Genomic DNA, 13,068 nt, shown 5'->3' with positions numbered 1-13,068 from the left:
TTGACCACCCATATTTAATCAGGTCATCATTGAGTCCACGTGGAGAACTGTGCCAAATTTAAGGAAATTCCCTTAAGGCATTCTTGAGATATGGCGTTCCCCAATGAATAAGACAGACAAGGTCACAGTGACCTTGACCTTTGGACCTTTGAACCTGTGAACATTTGTGCCAAATTTGAAGAAATTCTCTTGAGGTGTTCTTGAGATATTGTGTTCATGAGATTATATTGTGTTCACAAGAATGGACAGACAACCCACCAACATAATGCCCCTGGTCAGGGCTATGGCCAGCGTGGGGGTATAGCAAAACAGATAGAAAACCTTCAACTACCAGAATGCATTGCACCGCACTGGACCAATAAATGCTCCCACTGGTGGGTGACATAATGCGAGCTGCCCATCCAAAAACAATATGGTAGCAAGCTGATAATAAACAATCTCGTGCTACAGTTAAACAGTGCACAAAAATATGTTTCTAAAAACACAAGACACATACAGTAGTGTCTTTTAGCAGAGAAATTCTTTTCTGTTTCCTGCCCAGGGACTACAGATGATAATGAGCTTATAGCTAACTCTGGTGCAGCTAACTAGCTGTGCACTGTCCCTGTTAAATAAATAAATAAAACATTTGACATATTGAGAACACAGTAACAGAATCTTGGTTCATATTTTACCAGCACTGCTAAGTTTTACTGTTTGATTGCAGTTTTGACACTACAGGAGACAGTATAGCGGCACAGTATTGCGGTACACCAGGGTATTTAGAAATCCCAATGGTATGATTTTCAATATTGCAAAAATACAGATTCTTATCTTTCTATTGACCTTAGAGATGTAACGGTATGAAAATTTCAGATCACGGTTTTTGTGACCAAAATTATCACGGCTATCATTATTATCGCGGTATTGTTGAAATGTGCTCAAAATGTTCAAAAAGTACTTATGCACACACTGAAATCATTTAACCAAGTTATTTCGAAAAACAAATGAAATAAAGAGCTTAATGTACTTTCTGTCTAACAGAAAGTCTAGCATGTTTGATTTTCTTTTTGTCGTTCACAATTACTCCCATCACAGCCGTCACTTTGACCAATAGAAACACAGAGTTAGCTGCTGCCATAGACAACTGTAGGGCAACAACACCCCAGCCTTTTTAATATTTCCTCTGGGGACGTTACCACACAGAGTAAAAAGGAAACAGCAGAGGCACTTTGTCAACCTGCTGAGTACTGCCATTAGCATCAAGCTAGCAAACAATGTTATTTCTTCATAATGAAGACAAACTTTTCTTTAGGCATTTTGCCTTTATAGATAGGATAGTCAAGCATGAAAGGGGGAGAGAGAGGGGGGATGACATGCAGCAAAGGGCCACAGGCTGGATTCAAACCCGGGCCACTGCGGCAACAGCCTTGTACATGGGGCGCCTGCTCTGCCACTAAGCCACCGACACCCCAAATGAAGACAAACATAAAGTAGGAAAATTAAAAAATAGTGGCGGGGCTTTTACTCACCACAACTGCAGAGGCTACCAGCTTCATTTGAAACACACTACATTATAAAAGGACCATTATTTATTATTCCCTCTGTGTTTTTATATTTTTACTTTTTATCCGCTCCCGTTGCCTTGATAAAGTTAATGCATCGCGCCGTCATTTCAAACTCAACACGTCCTGAATTTGTTTCAAATTAAAAGCCCCATATAACCTTGGCTGAGAGAATCCCTCCATTTTCTAAATAGGCTTTTATTGTGAAACATTTGTAGGAACTTGTGGAGAATTTGGTGACTTGTATGTTTGCGTACAGTACTTCAAATGTAGCTCCTGCCATCTGATGGCGCTTTTAATACAACAACATTTCGGTTGGCACATGAACAGACACAGTGACTGAAATAATAGTAAAAGTAATAAAAACAGGACAAGAATAACCCGATGACATCACACACATCGTGAAAGACGACCAGGGATAATTGGTGTGGACCATCGTGTAGTGTGTCATGTCTGTCGGCCAAGTCACGGCACGATTTTATGACTCCACAATCTTGTAATGTGACAGTGACTTTCAGAACAGGCAGAAAAGTCGTGTAGTGTGTACCAGGCACAGGTACACTCGCTGTTTAGTTGTGGGTGGTGGTCACGGAGATGGCTCATCAAATTTGAAGTGTTACCCCCCTTCGCAGAGACTTTTTTTCTGCATTTTCTGCAGACAGGGTGACTATCTTCAATTAGTTTCCCCTCAGCATCCTTATAAAATCCAAAATACGTCCAGACTTCAGACTTTGACCTTTTAGAGTGGGAAAAAATCTCTGGAGCACTGTCCGTGCGGATACAAGGAAGGTGGGGGGTGGGCTTAGTAGCACTGCACACAAAAAACATTATATGGAATACACCCTGATGAAATTTCAGGACGGTATGACGGTATGTAAAAATAGCTACCAGCCAAGCATAGCACCCACTTCCTGTTCACAAATTCTTGTATTTCAGCCAAAAAGTGCACTAAAATATGTTTCTGAAAACATTTTAGGCAAGAAATAGGCAATACAGTAACCGAGTCTTGGCTTATATTTGATCGCACTGCCTAGTTTTACCACTTGGTCTGAGTTTGGTCTGGGTTTGAGAGAAAGAGAAAGAAAGAGACAGAAAGACAAAGAGAGGGATGACTCCGTCTCGATACCCCTCTCTACTCTTTGTGTCAAGAGCCCAAAGTCCAGTGAAAATCCATTGGTAAATGAGCAGCGAGATCTGGGCACTGGTAAGATGGAGGAAAGTTTACCATAATTCATACACACATACTACCCACATTGTTATGATAAATAACTGGTTGGAAATGGGCAAAGTATCCTTTCAAATAATACACACTTGGTTCAATCAGTCATTATGATAACAATTAATCAGCAATTCTAATGCATGCCCCACATTTAGTGAAAAAATGAAAAGATCATGTGACAAAAGAATTACCTGGAAACACAGTGAAAACATACATTTTGTTTGTACCCAATCACAACCAACCGAAGGGGGTTAATCTGGGAAATGGTGTTTCCATATTCACAACACCTCTGATGGCTTCCTGAGGATTTACAAAATTCTGGTTGACCGAAGTTTCGTAATGTGATTTGGCCAGTGTTGGGCAGTAACGCATTATTAGTAACGCGTTACTAGCCTGGTTCCAGACCATAGACCCCGCCCACTCAACTGAGTAGGCTTGTCTCACTGGTCTGGCATACTTCAATGAATTTGCGATTTATCTCGTCCAAACGATGGACGGACCAATGAACGCCGGGAGTCTAGCGATTAGCCAATCAGCGCCACGCTGATGTCAAGCTGTACGTCGGTGGGTAACTGGTGAGGATAGCAACAATGGCGACCGCTACAGATCCTACAGACCACATTAACGATGCTATCGAGGTATTTCGCCACTACTCGCGTTAATGGAGGACCAAATTAAGGAAGCTGCTAAACTGGATTTAACGGCGATGCAGCTGGGCGTGCACGACGACAGAGACATTTTAAACGGGCAATGCTCGCTTGTTTTCGGCACCCCCGAGGCATGGATACTAATGACGTCAGATTCTGGGTGAGTCGTTGATCTCTAATGATTGGTTAGGGAAAAAATCAAATTCCCTCCCCCTTGTAAATCGCCTTCAATGGAAGCCATGTCAGACTGAAGGTTCTGGGAGCTTCAGTCTGACACTCAGGCTAACGCGTTACAGTAACGCCGTTAGTTTTGGCAGTAACTAATACTCTAACGCGTTATCAGTTACCGTTACCAAACGATGCGTTACTCCGTTATTTTTGGCCAGGTTTTAAAATGGCGCGCAGCATGCAGTATTCCTTCACAAACTGAAGTTCCCTCTCACTAAAACATTTTAGCCCTAAACAATGAAAGATAGTCAAGTCAGATAGAGGTATACGAATAATTCTTACCAGAGCATCTTAATGAAACACGTCTCTCACCATCTCTGAAGTCACTGTCGACCTGCTGGCCTCACCACAGTGCTGTAACGTTACATTAAGCGGTAGCGCTTCTGTAGATTTTTAGTCCCAGTAACATTATATCCAGTGACGTGATATCCATTGTTATCCCGAGGAAGCTTTTAGCTCATTTTCCATATTTGTATCCAAGTACCGTAGTTGTAAAACGTTTAGCTGCCTGACATCGAGTGACTCCACTGTAGAAGACAGTTGCATGGGGGGGTAACTAAAAAGTTACTTTTTCTCGGTAATGCATTACTTTTTGGTTTAAGTAACTGAGTTACTAACTGAGTTACTTTTTAATGAAGTAACTAGTAACGGTTACTAGTTACTATTTTTCAGTAACTAGCACAACACTGGTTTTGGCTTTGAAGTTAGTAGTTACTAGTTTAATTGAGGTCAAAAATAATGTTTACAGTATGTGAATTTGTGTTTCCTAGGATAGCGTAGGTATGACCTGCCTTATTCTGTGCAAAGCCCCCACTGCTCCCATCTCCCAAGGTGTTCCCCAAGGTCCAGTTCTCGGCCCCCTCATCTTCATCCTGTACATTCTCCCCCTTGGTCAAATGATCCACCTTCATGGACTTCAGTTTCACTGCTTCTCCGACGACATTCAGCTCCATATCTCCACCAAAGCCATCACTCCTGCCATTCACTCTACCGTAATCAATGAATAAAATCCTGGCTTCAAACCAACTTCCTCAAACTTAACTGTGACAAATCAGAAGTCATCATCGGTCCCAAATCTCAAATCTACCCACAACTTCTCCCTCAATGACTCCACTGTGTCTGTAACCTTGATGTCATCTTTGATCAAATCCACTCCTTTGACAAACATATCAAACACATCACCAAAAAAGCCTTCTTCCATCTCAGAAACATCACCCGCCTCCCTGTCCTTTTCAACTGCAGAGACTCTTATTCACGTATTCATCACTTCCAGACTGGTCTACTACAATAGTCTCCTCTACAGTTCAGCATCCAAAACTCTTAAGAAACTACAATATATCCAGCTGCTCATCTTCTCACACACTCCCGCACCCCTGACCACATCACCCTTGTCCTTCATAACCTCCACCGGCTCCCTAACCCCCAGCGTATCTACTTCAAACTCCTAATCATCACCTATAAATCCCTCCACAACACGCCTCCCCCCTACCTGTCTGAGCTCCTCCTCCGGCACACTCCCTCCCACACTCTCAGGTCTACTAATGCCAACCTCCTGTCCCCGTCCACCAGGACTCACCACCGCACCTGGGGGGACAGGGCCTTCTCTATTGTTGCTCCCACCATATAGAACTCACTCCCTTAAGTCATCAGAGACTTCCCCTCACTCTCCACATTCAAGAAAACCCTCAGAACACCACCTCTTCAAAACTGCCTATAACATCTGCGTTCCTCTCCCTCTCTGCATTCTTTCCCTTCTTATGGATTAATTCACTTTAGTATTGTTTGTTTGTTTTGTTATGTTGTTCTTGTTCTCTGTAACGTGTCTTTGAGTAACCAGAAAAGCGCTACATACATCCAGTGTATTATTATTATTATCATTATTATTCTGCCTTACTCTGCCTCTAATTGGCTGACCCTGACATTCTTACTCTAACCAATCTTACTCCTCTTGCCTAAACCGAACCAATCCACCCCGACTAAAGGTAACAAGTACTAGCCCATCATAGAGCAAGTAGGGTACATGACAAATCAATGCTAATGTTGCCCTTTATCTGCTGGATAAATCAACTGTTTGCTAACACGTTTGCCATATCAACAACATATGAAGTGATATGTCAACAATGAGTTTACAGCTTACCACACTGCCCTCAAGTGTCCAAAAGCAGAAAACCACCAGCATGTCTCCTGCTGAGGTACAGAGTGATTACTTGTGATTTAAAACAAAAAAAAGGTTTAATTTATTGTAGGGATGGTAGGGAAGGTGGCGTCCCTGCCACTTTTCTTATTACCTAAAATTGTCCATACCACTAATTTACTATTAATTGCGTATGGGTTTAATCAAATGCGATCCATTGGCTCTACAAAGTGTTAACTCCCTGATGTTCCAACTAGATGAGGAAAGGCTGCTGTTCTATTTTGTGTTCTATTTTTAATTTGGACACTTTTGCTCTGTTTGGGAGTCCAAAACAGAGCATCCTGCTCCAAGATGCTTCATACTGAAATGCTTAGGAAAAGCAGCTACTGAGCTGCACTTTATGGGAGGTGGTGAAGTAAACATTTGTGTGGACAATAAGCCACAGAATGTTGAGATTTATGTCTGACTAGAACAAGTTTTCCACCTCTCGTAAAGAGCAGCACAAAGCTGCTTCTCTAAACATAGTCTGATCCGAAGAGAGTCCCTGTCCCTGTCCCTGACTGTCAGACAATCTGAATGGGATGCTACCACATCACCAGAGCACAGAGTAATAACTAAATGTACAGCAGAGTATAGATAGGATAGGGGGATTTTTTTGCACAAAATATTGTGACTTTATTTTCATTAAATTCGGGAAATCTCAGAGAACACGTGTGGGATGTTTTGAATGTGCATATAGTTTTGAACATGAGCAGAAATGCTTGCTGAAGCACATATGAACTATTAAAGTTCAGAAGTCAATGCAGTGAATTAAAATTAATTAATGTTTTATTGATATGAATAGGTGTCGCATGCACATTTACAAAGGTTACTACCCCAAACAAAAGACACCAAAGAGGAGGACAGACTAAATTGTGCCTACTAGGGGTAGGGGAAAAAATTGATACAGCATAGTATCACAATATTGTGCATGGCGATATTGTATGGCTACATGGTCGCCAGGTATTGATCTTTTATTATATACATTATTCATTTATGCATTGTGACATTTTATTACAACTTCTGGTGGTAGAATAATACAAATCAGTTGCTTTTTAGGTCTACTAGATAGTGCTGCTGTTGTTTTTTTTGCTGGTGAGGTTAGGCAAGGTCTCACATTAAAGTTAGTAAACTGACTGATTTCGTCATATGTATTACTGCAAATGCATTATGTTGATCTGTTCTGTACAACATCTATTGCACGTCTGTCCGTCCCGGGAGAGTTAGTTGCTCTTCCTGAGATTTCTACCATTTTTTTCCACGTTAAAGGATTTATTTTGGGGGAGTTTTTCCTTATACGCTGTGAGGGTCCAAAGAACAGAGGGATGTCGTATGCTGTAAAGCCCTGTGAGGCAAATTGTGATATTGGGCTTTATGAATTAAATTGATTGATTGACTAACGCTAATGTCAGTCACACAGTAATATCTATCTATCATCGTTAGTTTGCTTACACTAGCTAAAATTAGCCAGTAGCTGCTGGTCACACAAGACCAACTAAGGGCTCATTTACGCTCAATATTAGATCCATATACAGAGATGGACTGTATACGTCTGTAGGAGACAACGAAGAAATCTAAATAATGACAGAACAAAATGTTAATAAAGTGAAAAGAATTCTCTGTCCACATGTTGTAATGTATTTAATGGCCTCACAGACCACTGCTGTCTACAACGCTGTCTCCATTGAAAGATATAATATTACAACCTACTCCACCGTCGCGTTTCTTGTTGTGTACAACTTTTGACTCTGCCCTAGTACCATCTATTGCCTGTATTTATGCCAGTATAAGGGACACATGGAAGTAAAAGGCCAGTGATATTTACAACATTTCAAACAGACATATCTATTTTCACAAGTTCTATAGATGATATATAGTGATATATTGGCAGAAATGGAATATAATATAGTAAGTATGTTTTCCTAAGTGTATAATGACCTGAAAACAAGAACTGTAGTGTTTTCATTACCTTAGAATGAACCGTTTATATCGACACAGGAAGCAGGTCCTTGTCTACGGAGATTGCCAAACCAAACACTGGATCTAGAGAGGGACATCCACCTTTAAGCATTTTTGCATCGGGCACTGTAGTTAGCAGACCCTCTGCAACGAGAATGTGGGAAAAAAACGCTTTATTGTGTGTTTTTACTGGCTTCAATCACCTGGTCTGTTTGTTGTGAAGAGGAAGAGGCCTCTGCGGATAATCCAGCTCCTGGTAAAAACCTCCTTAATGTCTGGATTACCAGAGACAAAAAATCCGAACACATCAGCAGGTTGTAAGATAGCGGGAGGTCTCCAGAATGCCAAACAGCATAGGTGAAATACTGTTTTGTAACGTGAAACTGCTTTATTCAGTGTTTTTATCAATTTAAATCACCTGGTCCATTTGTTTCAGAGAGGATGAGACCTCTACAGATAATTTGGCTCATGGTCAAAAACGCAAGAACATCTGGATCAGAAATAAGGTGAGCGCACATTAAGTTAAGGCCCGTTTCCACTGAAGAAGTTCCTGGTAGTAGTTGGGGGGCAGGAACTACTACAGGAACGTCCTCTCGCTCGGACGTTCTCACTCTCAACGGCCGTGTCTCCACTGAGAGAGCGGAGTAGGAGGAAGGTTCCTGTAAAGTTACCGGGCTCTGTATGTGACGTAATCGTTGCACAACCATTTTGACCGGGCGACGTAGGGGCGTAGGGATGCCGTTAGCCGTTAGCGGTGTCTGTAATAACTCCGTTCACGGTCTGTGAAAAAAATATTTTTTCCAGTGGATGTCTTAGTTACAACATGATTGAGCTAACTGGAGTAGTTTCATGTTGTATCCGACAACGGGAGGCTTTTAAGAGATGACGTCCTGATGTTAGCTTTGCTGCTGCTGTTAGCTGTCCCTGTCAGCTGATGCTTTCTAGACATCGTGATTTCCCAAAACTGAATAAATACCACACATAGCAACACAAAACTGCTTTGCTAGCTCAATCATGTTGTAACTAAGATATCCGCTGGAAAAAATATTTTTTTCACGGACCGTTTATTGCAGCTAACGGTTAGCCTAGCTAAACTACGATAACCATGTTGTTATTTACAAAACGTCACATCCCGCCTTGAGTATATCCAATCAGCACCAAGTAATCCCCAAGCCCCAGCCAGGAGTTTCTCTGGGCCGTTCTGAGTACCTACTCCGAGGCAGGGACTTGTTTAGCCCCTGTAAAAGTTCCGGAACTCTGTCCTTCGGGGTTGGTTCCTGCGGTGGAGACACGCACCAACGGCCCCGGCCCCGTAAATTTACCCCGAAGTTCCTGTGGTGGAAACGGGCCTTTAGAGAAAAAGGTGAGTACACATTAGCAAGTGCTGGGCAAATGGGCCATCTGTGATGTGCCAAACAGGGTAGGAAAAACACAGATTTTGTAGCATTAAACTGCTTCATTTAGTGTTTTTAAACTGTTTCAGTCAGCTGGTCTGTTTGTTTTGGAGAGGAAGAGACCTCTGTGGATAATTTGGCCCCTGCTAAAAGCCTCCTGAACAATGAACACTGGAATTCTTACCAGGAGAAGCTTCAGCTGGTTGCAATCTGCAGTCCTCACTGCTAGATGCCACTAAATCCCCCTAATCCTACACACTGGACTATTAAGGTTAGGAGGTCTTCTTTATCATAATTATGGCTCAGGTAGGCTATTTGCTAAAAAATTAAAACTTATATAAGAGAAGGCCATTCATAAATTGGAAAATGAGCCCTGGTTGCTGGAGACAAAGTTAAATATATCTGCTCATTCATCCACCACTTACTAGTCATGTCTTCTTCACCTAATCCTTCCCTACTAGAGAAACAGATTTGTCTTTTGACTCACTTGTTCTGCAAATTATATGCATCTGAAAACATTTAAATATATTACCAGAGAACAGTTTTCTGCAAACTAAAACGAAGCTTTGTGCCTGGGAAATAGGCCAGCAAATAACAACAGTTCTTAGCAGTGATAACAGCAAGAATACAGTGAGGGCACTGCTGATAACACATCTTCTTAGACAAATAATAAGTAAGCATGGGTAATAAAAGTGAAAGCGGTTACAGTGCTAGCATGTGATGAACTGTTTTCATTTAGCCTGTGTATGTTCAAGTGTCTAATGTGAACATTTGCTGGCACAAATCAAATGTGAGCGTGTGTGCCAGACAGGGGGTACTTTTGTGTGTGGACAATAAATTAGATGTGATTATGGAGAAGCTCTCTAATCAGCCAACACATTGTCTAATCAGCTTCTACAACGCCCACACACACACACACACACACACACACACACACAAACATTTTCAAGCATGCTTTTCTCTGCTTCGGCTCTAGTTTTCAAACACACTGAGGGTCATGTGACTCATTCTTTCTCCCACAGCAGTCAAAGGTTCTGTTCACCTGAGCGGAAGGGAATACGGTAACATGCATTGGCCATGAAATTAACCATGGTATCTTAGGCCCCGAGCCAGCCAAATAAAACTTGAAGAGCCGCAGAGAATGGGCTGTTATCTGACTGCAGTGTGTCAGAGCCAGTCAGGTTCAGTCCTCCTGGCTCTCCCATTGAGCTGCTTGCCTCCCCACAGAGCCAACCCTAATGTATCCAGGGGAGGTGTGGCTGAATCAATACTTCTCTAAGAAATGCCTCTCAACCAGAACGGCAGAATGGCTGATGTGTGCAAACCTCTTGCACTGAGGCACTTTTTTTTTTTTGCTTTTTTGCATTTTTTGTAATGCGGTCAAGAACAGCAACAGAGGAAAATATGGCCTCTGACAATGTTTTTTATGGAAAATATTTTGAGATGCAGATGGGATTGAGATAATGTGTGCTGCAGTTACTTGATGAAAAGAAAACTAAGTGAAGTTGCCATGGTGGTTTAAGTGGATAAATGGGTCTGAAGGGTTTGTCACAAAAACAAACACAGACCTAGAGTGTCCTGATGAGGTGCTGCCAGGCTGATGAAATGCTCAGATATGCCTGCAGCAAAAGAAGCCTCATAAAGCTGCTACTGCCTAAAAAAGACTGATATGTATTTGCGAAATTAAATAGCTAATTTGCTCCTAGCCACACTTCCTGAGGTCTAAAATAAGGAGGCTGCAACAGAAAATGGGGAAAACCACCCAAATTAATGTTATTTCCCTGGCCTAGGAAAGTTCAGCCAAAATTTGTGAACATGAGCTACTCTCTCAAAGACAGAAACCAGAGAAGTAAGTCTCAAACTTGTGATGTCACAAGGTATAAAGTCTAGGGCTGTACCCGACACAGAATTATGTCAGTCAAATCAGATTCAGCTGTTTGATATGAATATTCAACAAAGATTTTTTTTCCATATAAAGTTTGAATGGGCTCAGTCAATTACATGGCATTCGAGAAAATGGATTTATTGTGTTAGTCCAAAATCATACTAAATCAAATTTCTCAAATTCAGACTAATACACCCAGATAATGCGATTGGAAGTTGAATTACTCCTGCATGTGTACAGTCAATCGCACACAAACTGGCCTAGGCGCTCTGCGCATGCTTCACAGTTTCTGCCCCGGGCTTTTACCCGGAAGTCCAATATCATTAAATGCGTAACAGAAGAAGAAGCTGCTAAGAACACGCTGAAATCTAAGTCCAGAACCGTGCATTTTTGGACAGATGAAATGTATAGAGCTGTAAAGTTGTATACCATGGTACCAGTTTGCCACTAGCTAACCGTAGCTAACTTGTTTGTCAATTGTTTGGTCTGTGATGTAATAGGTCAACCGGAAAAATGTCCAATACTAACAAGCTGAAAGGGGGCATATCGCCACCTATTGTAGCGGAGTCGCACATATTTCAGTCAATAAATGGATTCCCCTCCTGTACTGGTATACCAGAACAAGGACAGTAATACAATTAAATGGCCTAGTCGAGCTACAACTCTCCACTCCAATGTGTATGTAAACGTATTTACTGTGACAGCAACATTCGTGTTATATAGTGAATATGCTAACAACGGATTGGAAATGTGCAACAACATTTTTGCTGACACTAGATGTCAAACAAAAGCCAGAGACAGTATCATATTAAGTATCGGTGAGCTGTAAATTCACCACTTCCAAGCAGAAAAGAGAGGATAATGTAATCTCAGAGCCTTACTGTGCAGAGTTCCTCCTCCTCTGCGCCACTATATCACGTCCGCAGCTGTCTGTACCAATGAGTCACTCCACAGCAAAATCTGGGGGATCAAAACATCCCGAGAGGTACACAACACACTGACTAACAAAAAATAATAATAATAATAATAATAAGTTGACTTGAACCATCTCAGTTGACTGAGGGGTCTCTGACTGATGAGTCGAATCTCTGACTTTCAAGGGGCAGCCCTAATAAAGTCCGGAGCTGCTCCGTAGACAATGAATGGGAGTCTGATTTTGTGGACCCACAGAATGTTTGTTTTCTTTTTCATACCCAAGTGAGCTTTATTCTATTGTACTGCTTTCAGTTCTGAAACACAAAATGGACCCATACATACCAAATCACAATGTTTATTTACAATAACTTCTGGGTGGAAAACCCTCACATCACACACATAAAAGCGGATGGCACCGAGCAAACGCTGTCTCAATTTGTTTTAGTTTTAGTTTTTAGCCACCTGAAAAAGGCCCACCAAAAAAATCGATGTCAGCTTAAGTTAACACCATATGCTAATATTTAGCATATGGTAATAGTTATACTAATATTTTCACCACTTTAACTTGCAGTCAGACAGTCTTTTCCGAAGAAGAATTAAAGCCGTTACATCAAAGCCACTAGATTCCATTGACAAAAACAGTTATTTTACTTAGCAGAACACAAGAGTTACTAGTCTACCGCTGCCTCAATCAGTTAGTGTGTGAAGTAAACCAGAGCAAATACTCAAATGTAGCGCACACTTACACTAATATTATTTTTTTTTAGGTGGCTAGAATATGTTTTGCTGCAGCCCTGTCCAAAACAGCACATTATTTAGCTTCTGTGCCGATAGATTTGGTTCAACAAATATGATAGTAAAGCAACACAGTACATAAGATGAGCACAGTAGAAATGTCAGATAGATAGATCGAACCACCATGTTTAACTATATGGGCTCTAGTGTCGTAGACCGGGCGAGGCGGGGGCGCAGCGCACCTGCGCTTCGCCAACTGGGTGTGGCCAGGCGGATTTTGTAAGTTTGGCACACCGTGCGCCCTGGCGCAGCTACTCCTCTTTCCCACCTCCGTCCCTCCTACCTGCGCAAATCGGAAAGAGGGAGGAG

General features: G+C 41.7%; 1 protein-coding gene across 3 annotated transcripts in view; it reads right to left on the bottom strand.

Annotated features, from left to right (window-relative positions):
- Nucleotides 1-13,068, bottom strand: part of pde5ab (phosphodiesterase 5A, cGMP-specific, b) — a 202,325-nt gene that overhangs the window by 185,061 nt on the left and 4,196 nt on the right. Inside the window, exon 1 of one of the 3 annotated variants that reach the window (XM_050066940.1) lies at nucleotides 7,781-7,907. The exons of the other annotated variants lie outside the window; for them this stretch is intronic. The gene's annotated coding sequence lies outside the window, so the exon portion shown is untranslated. Of the gene's footprint in view, nucleotides 1-7,780; nucleotides 7,908-13,068 lie in introns of those variants that run through there. 3 annotated transcript variants of the gene reach the window in all.

Source organism: Epinephelus moara, chromosome 17 (assembly GCF_006386435.1).
Source record: "Epinephelus moara isolate mb chromosome 17, YSFRI_EMoa_1.0, whole genome shotgun sequence".
Classification (NCBI taxonomy): Eukaryota; Metazoa; Chordata; class Actinopteri; order Perciformes; family Serranidae; genus Epinephelus; species Epinephelus moara.
Note: the sequence above shows the minus strand (reverse complement) of the source record. Positions and strands in the feature narration are given on the sequence as shown.